Raw genomic sequence first — 13,080 nt, 5'->3', positions numbered from 1 at the left:
AACCGGAAGTTCCACTGCATTACCTTTAAAGTCGCATGGGGGGGGGGGGCTAAACTATTTCTAGGTCTTATCAGGACCGACCCACATACCAAATATCAATACAATCCATCAAGGCCATTCCAAGTTACTCTGGCGGGCTACAGACGACCTGTTGACGAGCTCTCCGAGTTCAAATATCGTCGACGAGGCTTTGCTAGATTTAAGCGCAGATTCCAGTGACCCGCGAACGTTGGCCGAGCTCCTAAAATCGCCCGAAGCCCGCGGAATCGCCAGGACGTCGACCGTTTTTCGGCCGGAAATGCCCGTTTGGGTACGTCGGCCGAGCTCATTTCTTGATTACGGTCCCGGGTTCGAATCCTATAATGTCACCGATCTTGTGTCCTTGGGAAAGGCACTTTACATGATATTCCTCACTTCACTCTACCTTGTGGAAACGAGTACCTAGCTTTTGATAGGGACATTCCTCGGATAGTACCTTAAGCCCCCGTCACAAATGAAGAATTTAGCTCGGCCGACTTGTCGGCGAGCTCCAAATGGCGATTTTCGGGCGAAGTACGACCGACGTCCTGTCGATTCTACGGGCTTCGGGCGAATTTTCGGAGCTCGGTCGACGTTCGCGGGGCACTGGAAGCTGCGCTTAAATTCAGCGAGGCCTCGGCGACGATTTTTGAACTCGCACAGCTCGTCAACAGTTTGACCGTAGCTCGCCCGAGCAACGCCCAGCGCTCGGTCAATATTCGGGCGGGCATCCGAAGATTTTAGACCCGATTTTTGGTCGGCCGGAGGTCGCCCGAACTCTTCGGCCTCGTGCGAGCCTCGCACGGGCTTTGCACAATAATCGGACGACCGTCGTCAGTGTTCCGGCCGACTCATAAAAAGTAAAGCTATGGTCACACTAAACTCACGTCGTACCTGCGATGGGGTTTCTTCCGTCATGACAGCGCCGTACGTCGTACGTTTGGGAAAAACCGGGTGCAATAGTTAACACATACAAAGTGGTGGTCACATTAAACGTAGGCACATCGTACGATGGGTTTTTTTAGTGTACCTAGGTCAATCGCAGGTAAATCGCAGGTAAATCGCACGTAAAAGTAGCCATCGCCGAGCGTCCTACGCCGGAAAATACAGCTAAAGATGATTTTGAACATGTTCAAAATGTTGCTTCCGTCGCCGTACGATTTTTATTGCCCCCAATACAGACTTCACTACGGCCTTCTTTTTATACCAATGAGATGAAAAATGTATACATTTCGACCGTGTTCTGATGGTTTCAGTTTTCCCTGATATTGTCGATGTTGTTGAGACGTGCAGCCACCAGAGCACAGTGGCAACTGGTGTACAGCGCGACCGCTGAAGAGCCTGCTTTCAAGGCTACGATTTTCCACGTGTCAGATCGAGTATCGCGCACAGGTGATGCATACGATTGTTTCATGGCTATACACACGTGGGTTCATAATTAGATCAGACCTCATTCCCTGAAGAACCTACCCAAGGACTTATGGCGTGACGTCTGTATGCTATACTCTGGTGTCACGGCTATCTGAAGCTGGCAGACGCCCGGGAACAGCAGCACAACCAGCAGGACGACCAGAACTGAGTTTTTTTATTGGTATCAACGATTGCTTTATGTTGTAAACATATCATCCTGTATCTCTTAACGAAAGAAAGATACTAAAAAGACTGAAACTTTCATTTTGCAGTTAATTGCTGTCACATGCACTTCACTTTCAGAGAAATCCATATATCAGTACATCCCACTGAAGATATGTATCAAACCATAAAGAAATGTTGTGCTCCATGATCAGTTGGAATGTTTTCGTTTCACCCTCGTTTTATATCTTTACTTCTGAGTGGTTGTTTAAGGCAATATTGTGTACATATAGGTGTGTTATCATGTAAGATCAACGCAATTCAGAAGTGCATGTATCTGTACGAATTATATGTACTTCTGTGAGGTTGTTTCAAACATATAAAGAGTTGAGAAAGATTTGAGATTTGAGAAATTACTGTAACTTTTTTTATAAATTCGAAAACAAAACTGAATAAGGAGGCGTTCTAATACATTAAAAGAATAAGGATGCGATGCAACAAAACGTTATTTTGTCCAAGCCAGTTTGCCCCGGATGTGAAAGGGTGATTTGTAAAGATTATTTCATTAACATATCTTGATATTAAGGGGTGAAAAATAAAGTTACTAGAAGACATATCTTTATGCTTATGCGTCTCTGTTGTCATAAACTAAAAACAACTGAAGCCATCATCAGCGCACATATCTATACATGCAAATCGGCCTATATCATATGGTGCTGCCATGGCAACGAACCCACAGGTTTATTGTAGTACTGTTTCAGATAGACTCTTAGCTGTTTTCCCTCTATGTTTGCCACATTTCCCCCCCCCCGCACATTTCGCATCTCATCCAAACATCCCGGCCTGCCTCCATGCCCCAGGGACAACTTGCCCCCCTGGCCCCAAGTCTCTGTTTTGTAAGCCTGGGTAGCTTTCTCTCATGAGATTATGCAAACATATAGCAGCGCTCACTATGCGCTCGACTGCTTTTGGTTTCTGAAGTAGTCCCCACCACACTCTCGAGGCAACTCAATCAAAAGTGTGTCGTATTGGCCTAGTAAGGTCCGCCGCTGGATCCACGGCCTCACCCACCACCTCCGTCGCCTTCTCGCATTCTGTCTTTCTTGCAGAACCCTGATGAGGGCTGCCAAAATTACAGCTTGCCTTCCCTGTACTTTATTTAGCTGTATCTGTAGTCACACCAGCCTGATTCTTTCTGGTGGCATCACCATCTTGCAAAGGTCAGATGAAACGTGCACACATATGAGATGAGCGACACGTGACAAATCGCACGACGCCGGAAAATTTTGAACATCACCCGACGCTCTGCGATAGCTGATTTTACCTACGATTTCCCTGCGATTTACCTGCGATTTACCTGCGTTGTACGGGAAATGCATCGTACGTGCATCGTAGGTACGACGTGAGTTTAGTGTGACCGGGGCTTAAGGCGTGCTTCGGGCGAGCGTTGTACTCGTATTCATGGGAGCTTTGACGGGCTCCGGCCGAACTCCTTCTTGTTTATAGATAAAAGGTAACGACAGCTTGGTTTATAACATAGATAATAAATAATACTTAAATATAAACTAATACTAATATCGGAATGCTGCCGAACTTTTTTATTGAAAGACAATTCAATTGCAAAGTTAAATTTTCATTGAAACAATTTTATTATAAATAAAATGTGGACACCGAAGACAATTCTTCTTGTTTCTTTTTTGGTATTGGTTTGGGTGTTTTAATTTATATATTAATGATCTTGGGCTTGACTTTTGAGGCTTGACTTGACTTCCTGAGTTTTTCCTCCACAAAATGACTAGTTGAAAGTCTACTGAGTCATTTCAGATCTATGTTTGTGTGCCGAGGCACGCCCAGGCGTCGGCAGGGCGTCGATAAGCTTATCAACGGTCGGCCGAAGCTCGGACGGCGTTCGCCCGAGCTTCGTTCGATTTCCTTTTGCTGAAAATGTTTGGATCGGGGTTAAACGACCGACCTGTTGACTTTGTGGCTCCTGCGCTAGTATTCGGATTGGTTTATGACAAAATTCCTGTTAAGGTTATTATTTTCAGTGTGCCCACCCACTTCACTCATGCCCGACAGATTTGCCACAACTCAGAAAGTATTGTTGGTCCAAATTTGTTAAAGCCTGTACCGAGACCATCCTACTTTAAAGTTCTGAGTCATGGGCCATGAGTGCAGCCCAGAGTAAGAAACTGGACGGTACCTACACAAGAATGTTAAGACTGGTATACAATGTATCATGGAGAAGTCATCTAACAAATAAGCAACTCTATGGCTCTCTGCCACCTATTTCGTCAGTAGTGCGACGACGCCGGCTCGCCCTGGCGGGGCATGTTGTTCGCGGTAACGAGCCTGCTGGGCGACTAATGCTGTGGCTACCTGAGGGAAAACGCAGAGTTGGAAGACCCCACACAACTGTTATGACATTGATTGAAAGAGACACTGGACTCTCAGATTCTGAGTTATTATGTGCCATGAAGGACAGATTGTACTGGAAAAACTTTATTGATTGTATCCACCGGAGTAATTCCGGATGAATAATGATGAATGATGATGATGCAAATGAGGTCTTCATTTTCATAGTTCATATCAAGTAATATTTCTCTCTTCCTCCTTTCATGGAATTTGGCGGATGTATAAACTTTCCTCATTAATTATGCAAATTAGATACTGATTTGCATAAGAAGTATCTAATCAAAACCTTTACCATCATTGGTTGCCAAACCGAAGGGGCGAAGTGACAAAGAGGGCAACAATACAGAAATGTAAACTTGACCTCATACCAGAACGTACCAAGCGGTATGCCAACAGTCCCCTGCAATACATTGTCAAACTCCTGAACAACAAAGTGTATTAACGGAAATTTTATGTATAATGATGATTTTAATGTATTGATGATTTGTTGTATTTTATCATGTATTGAAATAATGTACTGAAATCCGCAATTCAGCCCTTTTGGGCTGTGAAGAGAGTTCATTCAATAAACCAGTCATATCATGTACATCATCACTCAAGCAATCTACTTACCAAAAATCATCCATCAAGCCCTTTTTTGAGTTATTCCCTTTCAAAGTCAGACGCAAAACCTGCTCCTGCAGTTCCAGGCCCAAACCCACACCACTTACTCTCTGTCCAAAGAGCTATCTACCACTCAGAAAATCAGTTCCAAAGCATGTCCAGAACACGAGATATCAAAACAGGAAGTTCCACTGTAGTACCGTAGGAAGCCGCTAGGGGGTCCAAAATCTAATAGTTTTCAGGTCTAATCAAAACCTACCAACATACTAAATACCAAGACAGTCCATCAAGGCATTCTCGGGTTATGCTGGTCCACTACACACAAACAAACAAACAAACAAACACACAAACACTACCCTATGCATAACCTTCTCGACGAAGGTAACAACTACAAAATTAACGCACTTGACAGTTCATCTGTGTTGGTAGAAGTCATTCTGAATGGAGTTTAAACTGCAAATTGCCAACACAATGAATTGAAATTACCCAAATTTTCGACTGATCAGCTCCAGTCTTTGTCAAGGAATGAATCCACTGCTTCCGTGACGTCACGTTTTGCAGATGAGACACGTGACTCGGTGAGCAGTGGATCATATGTTGCAGAAAGTTTTGACAATGACTGGAGCTGATCAGTCGAAAATTTGGGTAAGTCCAATTTATTTTGTTGGCGTTTACAATTTAAACTCCATTCAGTACAAAATTAACAAAAGTATGCTGTAAATTGCAAACAGATATTTCGGAACACTGATATGTCGCAGAAGGCTAAAGTCAAAGAAGATGTAAAATAACGGAAACATGATTTTGGTATGCCATTCTCTGTGTGTTAAGTCATTTGTGTAACCTTCCAGGCAACGTAAATTTTATAAGGCCAAAGCAAGTAAATTTTATGGATGACATCCATTGCAGACTACAATTTATTGCGCGCGGGCGAAAAAAACAAGGCGTGCAAAAAACAGGACATCCATATTTTCAAACTTGAATACCATAATACCATAAAGAATGTAGGAAGAAGTGAAGCGATAAAACACGGTATTGCAACAATTCTTTAATCCCTGTATTCAATAAAACATTTACTAACGTTCACTTCATTCAAGAAAAGCCCATCGGATTACACCTTGTTGATAATAATGACACAGCAATCACAGCCTATATAACTGTGTCTTCCTGTATGTTAGTGACGAGGAGCAATCTTAGTACAGCTTGCATACACAATAATTGTGCAATGTTTTAACCATTCTTACATGTGCAAATGCCTTTTATGGCATCTTGAACGTTGCTGTGATAGAACTGACAGTAGTTTGTGACATATTGTACTATTTTCGGTATGTTGACCATTGCCGAAGGGGAAAAAAAAATATTGTTTTTTTTATTTCAAAATCAGGCGGAAATCAATGCGCGCGCTGATGTCATCCTTACAATTTACTTGCTGTTGCCTTTTGAGGGCAACAATTTTGCCAAACTTTTCTTTATTCGAATGGGGTGCCATCCATATAATCAAATCAACATGGCTTATTAACATCATATGTAATTAAATGTAATTTTCATGGTTTAATATTCTTGGCTTATGCTAATTCTTTGACTGTATCGGTCAAAATTAAAGAAGGCGGAGCGTATAATTAGTTTTAGTATAAACAGGCATTTTCACTTTCAAATTCGTCAACAGCTGGCATGTTTAAACCAAGAATATTCAGATTTCTAGTCTGCTTTCAATGTGTTTGGGGGTTATAAGTTTTAAAAAATATATTTTCAAATATTTCTAGGTTGGCGTTCCGAGGAATATCAAAATACATATGACGTAATTTTGACGTCGACGCAGTTACCATTTACAACAGAATTCTTAGCAACCTTCTATATAAATAAGAGGCCCTTTTTGTTAACTTTTGATATAATACATTTATGCATTGCGGGAATTGCCCATCGAGACGGTTAAGGCAATAAAATAATATCAAGTTTGTCATGATTACGCATATTATAACATGGTGATACTGTTAGAACTGACAGGTGATACTGTTAGAACTGACAGTTCCCTGGGAAGAGAGAGCAGAGGAGGCATACGAGAGAAAAACATTGAAATACCAGGAGTTGCTAAACATGTGCAAAGAAAGAGGGTGGAAAGCAAGTTGCTACCCAGTGGAGATAGGTACGAGAGGGTTCATCTGCCAATCCATGTGGAGGGCACTAGGTGTCACAGGAGTGAAGGGCAAGAGAAGGAGGGAAGTAACAAAAAAGCTAGCAGAAGAGGCGGAGAAGGCGTCCCGCTGGCTGTGGTTTAGGAGTGGAGACAAACAGTGGAAGAATCTCGGCTAGCAGTACCTGGCCAGTACTGCTGCCCCGCCTCCCGGAGGAGGTACTGCTGAAGGGGGCGAAACCACCAGTGAAGGGAGGAAGCAGCTGAAGAAGCCGAGAGGCAGTTGTGACATCACACTGTATTACGTAAGCTACTCGTATGGGATACCCAGTGACAACTAGGAAAGTCTAGGTGACAACTCTGAACAGAAGAGTGACGGCGGGAAAGACCGATGACATCCGGGAAAGACTGGTACAAGGTGGGGAGGGTCTGCCGCCCAACCCCGCCGCCCTATTTAGGGCACCGCCCGTAAGGGCACCCACCCATTGCAACAAGTCACTATACAGAGCAATACCCCCAGGTGTTCCCGAGAGGGGGGGCGGAAGAGAACACCGTTGGAACGGAAAGCATGGTAATGACTAGGCAACGGCTCCGACTACGACCTGAACAACCCACATGTACACGGGTAGCAGAGGTATGCAGGTGTGGAAAAGTGTGTAAAAACAAAAGAGGGCTCAAGATCCATCAGACAAAGATGGGCTGTCTGAGGCAAAACCTTGACCAACGCATGAGGCAAACAATCCTCGGTGAGACGGAGGAGGTTATGAGACAGGACGAAAACCACAGTTCTCAGGACCTTCATGGAAGAGGAGAGCATCAGACAGACTCTCAGAACTCTGCTCCAGAGCCAGAGCCAAGGACGCCAGTTAGGCAGGCCATAGAAGATGAGCCGAGAGCACCAGTAGTTGAAGCAGAGAAGGAGAAGAGCGAGCCTAGGAAAAGCCAGGTCAAGTGGCCCCCAAGTAACGCGGAGAAAGTATGGAATCAGCTGGATGATGACCTGGAGGGTATTCTAGAGAATGTGTTAGCAGGAACAGCTGAGAGGAAAATTGAAGCAATGATGAGTATTGTACACAGCGTCGGTACGGAGAGATTCGGAGAAAAGCCCATAGGGAAGGGTAGACAGCGAGTAGAACAGCCTAACCGCCGAGAGAGGGGAAGGAAACGGATTAGAAAGGAGCTGAGAACTCTTAGGAAGAGATGGAGAAGAGCAGAGGAGGCAGAAAGAGAGGCCCTCCAGGAATTGAGAGATGGGCTAAGGAAAAGATTAATCAGCCTCGGGAGAGCGGAAAGAACTAGGAGAAGGAGGAAAAACAAAGAAAGACGGAGGGCAAGATATTCTTTGCAGTCTTGGCCAAGAGGCTCTTGAACTATATGTTGGCGAACAAGTACATTGATACATCAATACAAAAAGGAGGTGTACCAGGTTTCTCAGGATGCCTCGAACACACAAGTATTATAACCCAACTCATACAGGAGGCAAAAGCAGGGAAGAAAGACCTTTCAGTGGTCTGGCTGGACCTTGAAAATGCATATGGCTCAGTACCTCACCAGTTGATAAAGATGGCTCTAGAGAAATACCATGTACCACAGCAAGCACGGGAAATCATATTCCAGTATCTTGATGGTTTACAAATCAGATTCACAGTCAATGGAAGTACAACAGCCTGGCAAAGACTGCAGAGAGGGATAATAACAGGATGCACAATCTCAGTAATACTATTTGTTGCAGCAATGAACCTAGTGATGAAGCCAGCCATAGGGCAGAGCAGACGGCCAAGAGGAAAATCAGGAGTGAGACAACAACCGCTGAAAGCCTTTATGGATGACCTGACATTAACAACTGAGAGTGTGCTAAGTACCAGATGGATGCTGAGGAGTCTAGAGAAGTCAGCCACTTGGGCAAGGATGAGATTTAAAGCAAAGAAATGTCGAAAGCTGGTGCTGAGGAAAGGAAAAGTGAGTGACCGGATTCAGCTAGAGATCCAGGGAGAGACCATACCTTCAGTGACAGAACAACCGATAAAGAGCCTGGGGAAGAAGTTCGACAAATCGCTAGGAGACCAGAATAACATCGAAGAATTCAGGCAGCAAGTCAAAAAGGGCCTGCAAGCAATTGAGGAAAGTAAACTGCCGGGGAAGTTTAAGGTCTGGTGCTACCAGTATGGTCTTTTGCCCAGGATAACGTGGCCAATGACGATGTACGACATCCCACTTACAACTATAGAAGCGGTGGAAAGGAAGATCAGTAAACAACTCAGGAAATGGATGGGCCTCCCACCGAGCCTAAGCAAGATCGGTTTGTACTGCAGAACCTCAAGGCTGCAACTCCCATTGACATCAGTAGTGGAGGAATACAAAGTCTGCAAAGCAAGAGCTGTAATGTCCCTGGAAGGAAGTAGAGATGAAAGAGTCAGCCAGGCAGGAATAGAGATGAGAACTGGAAGGAAGTGGGTCGTGGGGACAGCAGTTGAAGAAGCGAAAAGTAACCTGAGACATCGAGACATAATAGGAGTGGTGGCACAGGGAAGATTGGGACTGGGTGCCAGTAGAACAGTGAACCAGAGATGGTGCACCGCAGGACCGAAAGAAAGAAGGGACATGGTCCAGAGTGAGATTAGAAGGAAGGAGGAGGAGTATAGAAGAGCACAGGCAGTGAGTCAAGGATCTCAGGGTGCATGGACGAGATGGGAAGGAATAAAGGACAGAAGGGCAATGTGGAGCGAGTTATACAGATGGGAGCCCCTGAGAATCCAGTTTCTCATCAAAGCTGTGTACGATTTACTCCCCACTCCAGCAAACGAGAAAAGATGGGGCATGCAGGAAGAAGAAAACTGTGGTCTGTGTGGGAAAAGAGGGACGCTGAGCCACATCCTCTCAGGGTGCCCAGTGGCCTTGAGCCAAGGAAGATACCGGTGGAGGCACGACAAAGTGCTGAGGGTGTTAGCAGTAGCCCTGGAGGAAGAGAGAGTGAAGAAAAGACAACGTAGCAGAAAGGGGCCACAGTTCATAGGATTTGTGAAGGAGGGAGAAGCAAAGAATGGGCCAAAGAGGAAGATAGAGGAAGGAGGCATATTTGCAACAGCAACTGATTGGGTCATGCAGGTTGACTTGGACAGAAAGCTGGTCTTCCCAGAAGAGATAGTGGCAACAAGGCTCAGACCAGATGTGGTCTTATGGTCCAAGCATACAAAACAGGTGATACTGTTAGAACTGACAGTTCCCTGGGAAGAGAGAGCAGAGGAGGCATACGAGAGAAAAGCATTGAAATACCAGGAGTTGCTAAACATGTGCAAAGAAAGAGGGTGGAAAGCAAGTTGCTACCCAGTGGAGATAGGTACGAGAGGGTTCATCTGCCAATCCATGTGGAGGGCACTAGGTGTCACAGGAGTGAAGGGCAAGAGAAGGAGGGAAGTAACAAAAAAGCTAGCAGAAGAGGCGGAGAAGGCGTCCCGCTGGCTGTGGTTTAGGAGTGGAGACAAACAGTGGAAGAATCTCGGCTAGCAGTACCTGGCCAGTACTGCTGCCCCGCCTCCCGGAGGAGGTACTGCTGAAGGGGGCGAAACCACCAGTGAAGGGAGGAAGCAGCTGAAGAAGCCGAGAGGCAGTTGTGACATCACACTGTATTACGTAAGCTACATAACAATACCGAAATTAGAGGAATTATAATATCCAAATGTACATCAATCACTGTAAATTTAGTGATGATAAACCATACTGTTCTGAAGTTATGAAGGGGGGAACGAATGAGATCCCCCACCCCACCCCCGAGAAATCCCCCAAAGCCCAATCTAGATACTAAGACCCCACCACACATTTCAGAAAAGAGTAGGGACATGCCCTGGTGTGCGATGGTCAAAATTTCTCTATCTGGAGTTGGTAACTCACTAAAATCACCAGGATGAATATTATTATAATGAAGATGACTTTTTCTTACTAATAGGTGGGAAGGTTCATAGAAATCAAATGACATGGTTCATTTTGGACCGTCCGTGGTATTCCATTGATATGGCAGGTAGCTTTTGCTGCAGAAAAAAATACAATGCTCTGTACCTGCTTGGTAATTTTTGTTAATACATTTCTGAGAAAATATCATAAGAATGGAACGATGGATCTCCATGACGGTATGCAGAGATCACCACTAAAAATAATGAGCGGGATAGGGGGAGGGTGCAAAGCACAGGACGCGTGTCGGGAGGAGGGGGTCTAGAGGGGGCGAGAGGAGAGCAGTTATTGTATTTTGCATTTTTCAGACACAAATAGAAGTCATTTCCTGTAATTTCAGCTTTGCATCTTGTCTACAATTAATCAAATCTCGAGTATTGAGCAAAATTACAGGCTAGGCTTGAAAAATATTGGAAGTAATACCCTAACCTTGAAAATCAACAGTGCCATTGTTCCATTCTTTATTGAGATCCGCGTTAGGCATACTAGTATCGTAGACAAAGTTGTACACGGACGAAGACATGGAAAAACAGGCAAACGGAACCACCATTTTCACGCAGGTAAAAAAAAAAAACTCAAGCGCAAAGGGAAATAGACAACTTAACAACTTAACTTAAGCTTTTCTGTTCACTTACTTGCCATCAAACGTGGTATAGTGTGGGTCAGTGACTCCTTTGCAATAGCCAGTTTGGCCAACATCTACGGTTTGAACCTGCATTTGAAATATAATTGAGAACCATCATTAAATTATTTTGTTACATGATATTCGAAAAAATACCCAAGGAACTTATTTACGAAAGCAACTGCGTACACAGTCTATATCTTTTAATGGAACAAAGGCATTTATATAGATTGCTGAAAAAAGGCATAGCAAAGTTTCTAAAGGTGAAAGTGAAAAGGATAAGTATTTCGCTGACTTACAAGTCTAGCGTAATTAATGTTATAGATATTTGTTGGTATAATGAATTGTATTTTGAACTAAACAATACAGCATAATTTCTCTATCCTTGAAAGACGGCTAAGGTACGTGCATGAAGTATAATTGTACTTACTTGAATGTCATCTGGTGAGAATCCACTGAATGTCCTTGGAACGAATTCTTTCGAACCGTCATGATAAAACTTCCCCGTTGAGATTCGAAAAGTCAAGGCATAGATTTTGTTGCCATCTCTCGGGTTTTGTGAAGCATATATTGTTTTGACTGCTGCCACAGCTCGAAGAGCTGTTTGATTCCAAGCTGATGAATCAATTTCAATTTGACATTTTGTTTCAATTTTTGTACCGTTTATTAGTAACTGAATTTGGACTTTACATCTGTCATGCTCAAATTTTCCATCATCACAAATAAATGGCATAGTGCTGTAAAGTGTTAAATTATCACTTTGCCCCCTGGGTATTACCAAGCACGTTTTGTCAGCCTGAAAGAGAAAAGAAAACATATCCGTTATCATGGCTATAATGCACCATGCATGTTCCGTTTAAAACCCATAGATATACTTAAGATTACATAAACGTATATTATCATCTTCGCCGAGGAACTCGTTATCATTACTATTATTGAGTGGGCCGACTACTCTCTCTTCGCAGCCAGGGGCTGAATTGCGAGGAGCGCACAGATGGCGGGGCTAGATCAAAAGGGTCTGGAGCGGCTGCCATTCGGCGCTCACTCAGGTGACCTTAATACGACAATTGCCCCTTGTGCGGCCATAGGACTGTAGGTTTTGAACCGGAAAATCACACCGGAAAGGACCCTTACTCTTTTCGATAAGTGTGGTGGGTTCTTTAACGTGCTCGAGATGTGGCTCTCCTCAATCACGGGACCTCCACTTAACGTCCTATCAATTACACCTGAGTGAAGTGAGGAAAGTCGTGTTAAGTGCCTTTCCTAAGGGCACAACATCGGGGCATATCGGTGGTTTCAAAGCCGGGACCTCTCGGTTTTGGGCCGAAAAACTCAACCGATTGCGCCACATGATGCCACAGAAAAATGTTGTAAGTGGTGGTTATTCTACGAATGTGTACGAATTATTAAAAAAGACTGGAAATTTTGCGCTCATATTTAACCGTCGTGAGTTCTCTCCGAACAAGTCTTAATTTATTAAACTTTTAACTGTTCTCATCGTTCTCAAACAAACACAATAAGCTTAGTACTAATAATGTAAACTAATGACGTCCGTACATGTACTTCTAAAAAGCTATAATCTCCTTAATGTGTGGACCGAACATAAGCCTCCATTCCTATCGGTTATACAGCAATAACGTAATACGCGAGGGTTAATGAGAAAGGAAGCCATTCCTCGGCCAATAATGCAAACTTGTGGGAATAGTGGGATTTCAACTTTTCAACAATGACCGTTTCAGTTCGAATAGGCTATTAGTCGATAGCGTTGAATGCTTCG

The sequence above is a fragment of the Branchiostoma lanceolatum genome, chromosome 13 (genome assembly GCF_035083965.1).
Source record: "Branchiostoma lanceolatum isolate klBraLanc5 chromosome 13, klBraLanc5.hap2, whole genome shotgun sequence".
Lineage (NCBI taxonomy): Eukaryota > Metazoa > Chordata > Leptocardii > Amphioxiformes > Branchiostomatidae > Branchiostoma > Branchiostoma lanceolatum.
This window is presented reverse-complemented; position numbering follows the sequence as displayed.